The following is an 11219-nucleotide window of genomic DNA, read 5'->3' as shown; positions in this document are numbered from 1 at the left end:
CCCCTTGCCATTCCTGTGTACTTTGCAGCTTCCAGAAAACCTACCAAGGTAAACCACCAGAGGGGGACCGCAACGGTGATCACCAACCGGACATCCACTGCCCATCTTTGTGGTGGACTGCTCTACTTTCAGAGGGTCGACCAAAGTCAACTACCAGAGTGGGACCGCAATGATGATCCACAACCTGGACATCATGTGGACATTTTTATGTTGGTTGGAAACTATCGGTATAATCACAAGATTCAACCACCGGGGGGGACTGTCGTGACTGTCCTTGGGGGAGTATCATAGGCACCCCCCCTCTCGCTCCACAGTTTTATGACTTAACGACAGGTCATAAATTCCTGGAAGGGATCCTCTCCCCCTTTGGACATGCAGTATTGAGGGAGAGAGAACAAAGAGCTTCTCTTGTCAAAACTCCTTATCCCCAAAATTGGAGAATTAAACAATATTTATATTTTCGAGAATGTGGGAACGGTCCGTAGGTATTTAAAGAACAATCCTGTCAGAAAGGACGGTAAGCACAGAATAACAGTAGCTTTGGAAGTGTACATTTCTCAGTGATTAGTTTTCTACCTGAATGTTGTGTAAAATATATGAAATTATTTGTGAGAAGATGTAATGTCATGTTGGCCTTCTAAACAAGATACATGTTTAGTTATAACGTTTTAAATAGTCAGAGGCCACACACCCGTGAGCCCAGGCATTACGTCGGAGTCATGGAACCGCCCCTTCTTCCACAGAGTATAAAACGCACTCCTGATGAAATTCACATTAGTCTAGAAAACGTGCAACTGACGCTATGTGTGAAATGGTTGAGAACTACAATAGGCCACGGAGACCATACAGCGTGTAGTGTTGGCTACACAGCTGGAAATGGTTAAACTCTGAGACTATCAATCACTATAGAAAAAGTGAGAAATTCTAGACGTTGAATTACTAGTCTGCAGCTAGAAATTACGTAAACCTAGAACAAGAATACCGACAACCGCCGAAACATCTATCTAAGAACACGGTACGCCTGATGTAACCATTACAACAGACACTATCCGGAGCAGCTGATAAAACTACAACCATAAAAGACATTGTGACTTCTGGGGAAGTAACCAGAGACTCTCTGATGAACTGACTCTCCAGCAGATGGACCAACGATTCCATCAGAGAAGACAGCAACGACATATGGTGTAAATATATACATTGCAATTATTCTCGAATGAGCGGCCGTTCATGTCCAAAGGATTAGCATTCAGTGAATATAGTTCTCAACTGTGTGTAGTGAATCCATTTGGTCTTTCCCACTCCTTTATCGTTCCCCACCCCTTTCCTCTGTCCACCAAGCCGTCATATCGGTTTCGTCCACTAGGGAATTTTCTTTGTATCATGTAGTAACCCAATGTATGAACTAATTGTGTGTGTTTTCATGTATTTTTGTGATTTGATTAGTTAGTTAGTAAATAAATAATTAAGCCAATTTGTATATCGCTGATTCATAATTTATGCTAGGATTCGTGCAGATATCCAAGGGTTTGCGATGTTCAGTAATGAGAACTGATGAAGTACAATTCATTAATAAACGACTGTTTTGATAAGATATGAAAATATAGAGACTCGGGAAATAGAGACTCTATAAACATTTTCTCGTGGTGCCCCGACTTACCTAGTTGATTAAAGTTGACATGATTTAGTTTAATCACGTAATAATAATTACACATAGAGAATTGATTTGGTAAAATAATGGTCTTCAAGTTTAATGATAGTCCAGACATGACATATGCAATCAGAATATTTTTGTATTCGGACTGTTGCATGTAGAATACTCAATCATCATTAGGCTTATGTGATCTTGCGAGACATAAACTTTTGATCATAAGTCTAATCTGTATCACCTTTCTGAGAAATGGTAGAGTATCGCCTGTGCTTCGCCAGCATGACACCCTTTTGGAGCTTACATTGATAATAGGCAGTCAAATTTTTTATGTTTAATCTTTGGAATGATTTGGGGTTTTTTTGTTCCAAATGGCACCACACTGAGCCATAGAAGCAGTATAAAACTTTCTGGGTTGGTCCCTGGGACACCACTTGCAGGTCCTTGGAGTAGAGGTCTTCACGGGTCCCAAAAGTTGGATCTGTTCCTAATGGACCCGAGGACAACTAGGCCCATTCCGTATAGACCTGGTCATATCCAGACCCGGTACGATCCGAGTGATGGAAGCAGCAGAAAAGTTATTTTTTAAGCTACTATATTAACCGGAGCTGATAAAGCGCGAGATGGAGAAAAGGGTGCCACTCTAGAAGGCGAGGGAGGAGCTGTACTGTGAGCAAGTGACACAGGAGTGGGGAGGAGGGAGGGGAGTGAGGAGCAGGGTGGAGGGAGGGAGAGATGAGAGACAGCAACCAACCAAGCCGACTTCTGCTATGGTAGACTAATAGCTGCCATAGCTAGGTTATGTATCATTAAATATGATTATGTAGTACCTGTCTTGACTGCATGAAATCGGGAGAAGTTAGTTAAGCTAGCTAACATTAGCTAGCTAGGTAAATTGAGGCTACAGTGCATGCACTTTGTCCTTCTACAGTTACAAACAACAACAAATCCATTCAGAACATTAAGTAGCAGCCTACCTGTTGGCTCTTGGTCGATGTAGCCGATCCTTCTCCTTTAACTTATAATTCCGTAATTTTAATTTAATCTTCCATTGATTAGATATCTCCTAACTTTTGCCACACACGGAGGCGCTATGACTGTAGACAATTGCCGCGTTGATGCCTTATTATTGGCCAACAACAACAACAAGCTACACGCACCACGCTCTACTCTCGGGAAAAGCAAGAGAAGGATTTTGACAAAGTTGCTGCCGTTATCCGTGACAGTAACTTTTGTTTTGAATATTGCAGGCCACTTGAATCTCCTGAATCTTGTCTGTGATCACATCATTTTGTATTTTGTATTTATTAAGGATCCCCATTAGCTGCTGCCACTAGTCCACCAGCACATATTCACAATACAACATCCATGTGTACGTGTGCGTAGAGTGAGTGTCTTATAATGTGTCTGTGTCTGTGCATGTGTGTGTCTCTTCACAGTCCCTGCTGTTTAAAAAAAATCTGATTCTACTGCTTGGATCAGTTACCTGATGTGGAATAGAGTTTGATGTAGCCATGGCTCTATGTAGTACTGTCCGTCTTCTATAGACTATTCTTGACTTCGGGATTGTGAAGAGACCTTTGGTGGCATGTCTTGTGGGGTGTGCATGGCTGTCTGAGATGTGTGTAGTTTAAACAGACCCCTCGGTGCATTCAGCATGTCAACACTTCCTACAAAAACAAGTAGTGAGGAAGTCAAGCTCTCTTCCACTTTGAGCCATGAGAGATATACATGCATAATATTACCGTTTTTTTCTGAATGCTTAAACACTAACAGCGATTCTTGAAGCACTATCCCTGAAACCATTAAAACTTGAAGTATGCCAAACTGAATGCACGTTCTCTGCTTTACACTCAGTTTGTAATAAAAAAAAAACGTTTTGTAAAACTGTAAACACAACTCAGTTTGCAATTTAATTACACACTTCTAGCAAAACTATAAGCATTGGTCTCTACATTGCTACACTATTTCGCCAATTGCCTTTCCACATTGACACGTGAAAACACTTTAAGATAATGAGTTCACTTACAAATCAGAGCTTGAGCACTATAAATAGGCCACAGGGAAACATTTGGTTTGGACAACAGTGGAGAACAATATTGGACAAATAGTAAGAGGGGACGAGGAGGAAGAGGAGGTGAAGAAGTAAGAGGAGGAGAAGGAGAAGAAAGAGGTGAAGTAGGACATGGGAGAAGGAGAGGACGAGGAAGAGGAAGGGGAGTCAGGGACGCAATAACTGATGAAATCAGAGTGACTGTGGTTGACCATGTTGTCAACCATGGGATGACCATGAGAGAGGCTGGGCAACGGGTTCAACCAAATCTGAGCCGCTATACTGTTGCAGGTATCATCCGGATATTTCGAAATGACAACCGTTAATTAACTAACTGTAAGTGCTGTAGTCTTACTGGTACAGTATTAAGTACTGTACTTTCAAAATGAGAAGGATCTAACACTAAAAACATTAAAATGTTTTTACAGAACTGCAAGAAAACCAGTATCTGGTGGAAGAGGTCAACTGTTCACCCCAGAGCAGGAGACACATATTGTAAATATGGTGATTGCAAATAACTGCATCAGACTCAGAGAACTGCAGGACAACATAATGGCAGATAACAACATATTCCAAAATGTCAACAGGGAGAGTCTCTCTGCACTGTCTTGTCTACTGAAATGCAAAAAAATTAGGATGAAGCAGCTGTACAGAGTGCCTTTTGAAAGAAACTCAGACCGTGTAAAACAACTGAAATATGAATATGTGCAGGTAAGCTATACTACCCTATCATTGGTAGTGGATCTGGAAGTGTATGGTGCTACATTATATTGACTGATCCCCTGTCTTGTCGTATTGTGCTACATTGTTTTGTCTTGTCTCTTTTAGAGTCACATACAGTTGAAGTCGGAAGTTTACATACACTTTAGCCGAATACATTTAAACTCAGTTTTTCACAATTCCTGACAAGTAAAAATTCCCTGTTTTAGGTCAGCTAGGATCACCACTTTATTTTAAGAATGTGAAATGTCAGAACAATAGTAGAGAAAATGAAATGAAAATGACCCACTGGAATTGTGATACAGTGAATTATAAGTGAAATAATATGTCTGTAAACAGTTGTTGGAAAAATTACTTGTGTCATGCACAAAGAAATGTCCTAACCGACTTGCCAAAACTATAGTTTGTTAACAAGAAATTTGTGGAGCGGTTGAAAAACGAGTTTTAATGACTCCAACCTAAGTGTATGTAAACTTCCGACTTCAACTGTATCTATCAGCACTTCACTTTGCCAAGCAGTGAGGCTGCACGAGGTGAGATATACGATGTGTTTCTTTGTGCAATTACCAGCTATGAAACAAAACAGCAGAAATACTTTGAAAACAGCTACTGCATAATTTTCCTGCTTTAAATCGCAACTCGCACATATGCTCATACTTGACTTTTGAGCATTTTTATTTGCAAATGTGAATGTAATTGACGTTCTTACCCACCAATACCTACATCTGTTCGGTGGCGGGTGTTCATTTTATTCCCTGGATGCCCAGCCTACTCCACTAGATCTTCTCGCCAATGGTGCACATCTGTGGTCTCGCCTGATTTGTGTCGCCCCAGCCAGAAGGCACCAGCTATCTCTGCTAGCCTATGTCGCCACTCCCAAGCGGCTGCCTACAGCGATAACAAGGACAAGCCATTAGCAATCCCTTTTCACCGGGGAGATCCCAAAGCCATACCTTTTTCATTCTACACCAGGTCCCTTGGCGGAGAGGGCCCCACTAGCACGTCCACCACCCACCAGCAACAAACACCAGACTGCCGACGATGACGTTACGCCCTACAATCCAATTCGCTGTGACATTACCTACCTGTCTCAAGATGGCAGAGCGTCTGCTCCCCCAGCTCCCTCTACTGGGCCATTGATGTAGGTTTATGTCCTGACACTTCCTGCTCCCCCTGCTGGCCAGGAATTTGCCAACAACACATTTGTGTCTATGTTTTCCCCATCCTTGCTCCCTCTCCATGTTGTCTTCTCTGTTATCCATGTTCTCATCCCTGTGCCTGCAGACCGACCACAAACAAATAGTCCCTCCCCCAATTATCCAATCTACCAATCTTCTTTCTAATATAATGGGTACAACAGCAGCCTCCCCCCCTCGATAACGTTACGCCCCACAATCCCATTCGCTGTGACGTTACCTACCGGTGTCAAGCTGGCAGAGCGTCTGCTCCCCCAGCTCCCTCTACTGGCCCATTGATGTAGGTTTATGCCCTGACACTTCCTGCTCCCCCTGTTGGCCAGGAGTTTGCCGACAACACATTTGTGTCTATGTTTTCCCCATCCCTGCTCCCTCTTTATGTTGTCTTCTCTGTTATCCATGTTCTCATCCCTGTGCCTGCACACCGACAACAAACAAATAGTCCCTCCCTCAATTTTCCCATCTACCAATCTTCTTTCTAATATAATGGGTACAACAGCAGCCTCCCCCCTCTCCATCTCCTGCCTCATCACAGCTATGGATTGCTGCTCTCTGCTCCTAAGCCCTCTATTTCGCCCTGCCGATAGGCCACTCTCTCCCTCTCCCCGCTCTCTCTTTTTAGTTGAACACAAGTACTCTACCCATATCCTCTGTCTCCCTCCTTTATCTTTCGTACCCGAACAAAGATTACGACCTGGCATTCAATGCAGTCTTTTGGTGGTGCTCCCTCTGCTGGCCCGGAGGTCCTTTCCTGCTGCCTCTTCCGGCTCTTCTCCCCCTGCTGTCCCCGAGGTCCGTTCGTGCTTCCTCTTCAGCCGCTGTCCCCCTTGCTGGCCCGGCGGTAACAGCCATTTCGTCCTCGTGCCCGCAGGCCACAATTCCATCCCTCTTCACCCCCAGTGTAACCAGCAATATCCCCCACTACCATCACCAGCGTAACGCGCAACACCCCTTACCCCCCGCCTCCGTCCAACACATCAACAGCGTCACTAGCCTAACCATCTCCCAGATCACCTGTGCTCCACTGGCAGATCGTCCAGGACCCGGCCGCAAGAGCCTTTGACCTGGCCACATGAGTCTTTGTTCCAGCCTTCGACCCGGCCTCATCAGACTTCGACCCGCCTTCGACACAGTCTCGTCCACCTCCCAACTTCCTCCTCATTATTCACTGAAGCCTGTTCACCCGGTTCACATCCAATGAGCGACGACGTGTCTCTACATTCCACCACCATCATCCCTCAGCCTTCGGACGGCCTCATACCGACAGTACGGATTTTTGGGGTACGGATTTTTGATCTTCAGCAACAATACCTCCCGGATCCCTACCTACCTACCTCCACCACATGAGCACCGGTCTACTGTACCAGTCTGCCAGCAACCTTGCGCCTTGGCCTGGTTCACAAGCAACCTAAATGTTCTACATACTGAACATCCACGTTATTGATCAAAAGTCTCCATGCTACCTTTCGCCACCCAACGAAATATAACAACAATTCAAGTCACCTTCAAGGAACCATCTAGCCTATATGGTCTATGTGTTCAAACTCACCAGCTGAAGAAAAATGGGTTCCCCGGTCAATCGAAGTGTGTCTCAAGGTTTCATCCTTACAGGGAGTTTTTACTTGTCATGCTGTCTCTCCAGAATTCCCCCTTCAAGTCCTGTTCCTCACAAGCTTTCTTCCTTCCAGGTAGTTTTCCTTGGTCATACTGACTCCAGGTTCTCCCCGCCGCACATAGTTCCTGCCAAGGTTTCTCCCTTCTAGGGAGTTTTCCTTGCCCATGCAAGCTATCCGGCATCTCCCCTTCAAGCACAGTTCCTCACAAGGTTTCTTCCTTCCAGGGAGTTTTCCTTGGTCATACTGACGCCACGTTCTCCCCTGTCACATTTAGTTCTTTAATAGGTTTCTCCCTTCTAGGGAGTTTTCCTTGCCAAGGCAAGCTATCTGGCCTCACCCTCATTGAGTCTAGTTACTTACAAGTTTCTTCCATCCAGGGAGTTTCCTTGCTAATGTTGGTTCTCTATCTCTACAGAATCGCTTCCTACCAAACTTCAACTGATACTGAATTATCACCACTTACAACTAATTTGATTCTGCCCGTCACCCCAGCATCATTGACATCATCATCCAATCTCAAGGATCCCTCATCTTCACCTTCAAATGAATCAAGAGCAGCTCGCCAAATCCACCCGGTCTTTCTGTATCGCTTCCCATCCTTCATCAGCCTCTATGAACCTCTAACTCACTCATCAACCTCTGGCAATCACAGAATGCAGCCCCTCTTCATCACAGAAACTGGTCACGTAACCTCCTGCCAATGGTTCCACCTTCATCTTCACCACACCCTCACCAAATCTGCCAATAGCTGCCTGATCACTCAGATAAACTCCCAGACCGCTGGTCCCCCCAAGCTTACCACATCTACATCTGATCAAACCCACAAGATCTCCTTCAAGCCCACACTACCGTCTGTTCTGGAATTATCATCCGGTAGTCCTGAGTTTTTGGGGTCTGCACTGTACAATCAGCTGCCTCAAATAGGACTCCTTCACCAAACACCCAGAGTCCCAATCCCCAACTGATCCTGTCACTCCTCCATGACCACTCCACCATGACCTGAATCACTATGCCACTCCAACATCAAGAGCAGCCCTCTCCTCCAGAACTTCAGACAACCACACCCCTCCACCAAGAGCACCCACTCTTTGTTGTCCTACTGACAACCATGTCCTCCACCAAGAGCCCCCGCTTTTCATAAACTACGCCACTCCACCAAGAGCGCCTGCTCTTCATTGTCCTACGGACAACCACACCCTTCTACCAAGAACTTCCACTCTTCATAGTCTTACGGAGTGGGTGCTCCACCAAGAGCACCCGCTCTTCATCATCCTTCGGATAACCCCACCCCTTCACCTAGTGAACTGACAGTTAATACAGTTATTTTATTCTGATGATTGAACTCTGAACACATCAGTGAATCTTACCTGGTAAAATAAGGGTACAATAAAAATGTAATAAGAAATCTACATCTTGACTACTACTACTGTGTCCATATTGCCTATTCCTATACTATATTCAAATGCCAGTAAGCAAGGAAAAGTTTGGCACAACAACACAATTTATGTCAGTAGAAAACGACTGTAACTAACCAGCTAACCACTGTACCTAGCCAGCAAGCTAGCTAGCAAAGCTATTGGAATGCAAACAGGTTAATATAACCATTCATATAACTCTAACATAACACATTTATTTTCTTCTAAATATTAGTTAGCTGGCTAGCATTTATGAGGCCAGCAAATAGTGTCTCTCACATGCTAGGAATGTATGTCTTCCAACTTCAATACGAAAAGATGCCTCTTGCTTCCAAATCAAAGGTTTTCGAGAGGCTTGTGGGTGGAATGTTGATGATGTTGCCCACTGTGTGCGCTTTCAGTAGCTTGATTGATCCATTCAATATATTCTCAATTGGCGCTGATGAAAATGTAATCTAAAGTGCATTATAGTGGCTTGAAAATAGAGGTGAATGCATATTCAGTAGGAGTGCGTGCATTCATTTAGTTATTGAGCTTGTTTTGGGTGATTTCATGGGGCTACAGTTGACAAACAATGTATTTCCCTTCCATTTGGGACATTTATTGTACTGAACAACAACATTTGCCTAGAAGTAGCTTAGTTTATAAAAGTTTGCGCTGTCTCTTTAGCCGGTAATGACATCATTCACAAGGCAAGAGGGATGCGCCCAGAGTCAATTTTGCTGAGGCAATAGATAATCTTTGGGAGAGACGTGAGAGAGAGACTGATTAAGTGAATGAATAAAGTTTAGGTGGAAATCAGCTTTGAAATCAGCATATATATATATATACCAGATTTTAGCTAGCATTGGTAGGCATTTTTGACAAACTATGCTTGCGATGGCAAAATTGCCATCTGTTTAAAGTAAATTTGAAGACATCATAATGACAGCAAAATTGATTCCTACTAATTATTTAGCTGTGTTTCAAGGTGGAGAAATACATGGCCTCAGAGATCTGTGAGCAGTCCATCGTAGTCTCCATGATCAACCATGACGGTAAAATGATTAATGTGGCAGACATGCGGCTGATCACCAAAGCACACATACAGAAACGGCGTACGTTGGATCTGCTCATTGGTGGGAGCCCAAGCAATGACCTGTCCATTGTGAATTCATCGCAGAAGGGATTGTTTGAGGGGACGGGACAGCTGTTTGTTTTGTACTACCGGCTGCTGCACATCATGAAGCCCAAGGAGGAGGACCTGCGGCTGTTCTTCTGGCTCTTTGAGAACACGGAGTTCATGAAGATCCATGTTAAGGCTGACTTCTGTCGCTTCTTAGAGTGTAACCCAGTTGTGGTGGATGCAGTGAAAGTGAGCCAACAGAGTATGCTACTTCTGGGGGAACATCCTTAAGATCAACAGGCCCATCACACAGGTTTGCAACCTTCAGGATTGCATAGAGATTAGAAGAGTAGCTAAATTCACCAATGTTCGGACTGTCAACACAAACCAAAACTCAGTCAAGCAGGGCTCCCTGTCTCAGAGAAAGGCTTGGATGACAACTTGTGGATTACAGAATTAGATAAGATTTTAAATTTAACAAAACACTACACGGATGTAAAGAACATGAATCTCCAGCAAAGGCAGAAGGGGCTAGGGAAATCCTGTGACTCACCACCTCTTTGCTTCTATTTTTCCTACAAACAGCTTTCCTCCTTCCCTTCCCAGCCACCAAGAAGTTTAGCAACAGCTACAGAGATGGGGGAGGTATCAATGGGAGGTCCTCTGTGCTGTAGCCCTATTGAGTCACAACTGGATTCACACAATCATGTGAATCTCTATAGCAAAAATAGTCAACATAGGAAGAAATAAAGACAACATTGGTTTTATTTCAATTAAATGATGATGACAATGCCAAGTGAGACATTGATAATGTGGTTGCCCATCTTTAAAAAAATGGTTTTGAATGTGCAGGTCATAGTTTTCTGACACGTTTTGGGAGAACATTTTGGGAGTGCTCCGCTCATATGCGAGGCATGTCCCAGATTAATATGGTTTTAACCAATTAGCTACTCGAAAGTATTAACTTCCATTCTCTTATATTGGACAGGCATCATTTCACATTTTAACAAATAAACAGTTAAAATCAAACAAGTATAATTACGCATGCACATATTGTGTCGGTCTGTTCCGGTAGAATCTAACAGCATATTTATCTCATGCTGAACGATTGAAACCTGCCATGTCAAAATGCAAGCCTGTCCATGTAACAAGCAAGAAAAACCTATCACTTTTCCTCTTTTGTCATATAATAGGACATGCAGTGCATTCTAAATGCAATCAGTGTTTTAAATATCAAACTGGGTTATGGATGACAGAACTTATTAATGACAGATATCAGGGCAGCTCTGTGGTGGAAGCAAAAAAAAAATGGTTGGGCTATTAAAGTGATATAACAGACATTTTTTGGGGGGGCTAGCACTCACGAGCCAAAATGGGTCCCCAAACATTATGTTTCACCTTATTGCTCTCGAGCCCTTTGTGTGCACAAAGGGCCCAATTCAGACTTGGGATAAGTAGACTTAAAATGG

General features: G+C 43.7%; 1 pseudogene; it reads left to right on the top strand.

Moving 5' to 3' along the window:
• Positions 1-6811: 6811 nt before the first annotated feature.
• Positions 6812-10424, top strand: LOC106590066 (DNA (cytosine-5)-methyltransferase 3C-like; annotated as a pseudogene).
• Positions 10425-11219: the final 795 nt, after the last annotated feature.

The sequence above is a fragment of the Salmo salar genome, chromosome ssa29 (assembly GCF_905237065.1).
Source record: "Salmo salar chromosome ssa29, Ssal_v3.1, whole genome shotgun sequence".
Lineage (NCBI taxonomy): Eukaryota > Metazoa > Chordata > Actinopteri > Salmoniformes > Salmonidae > Salmo > Salmo salar.
This window is presented reverse-complemented; position numbering and strand designations above follow the sequence as displayed.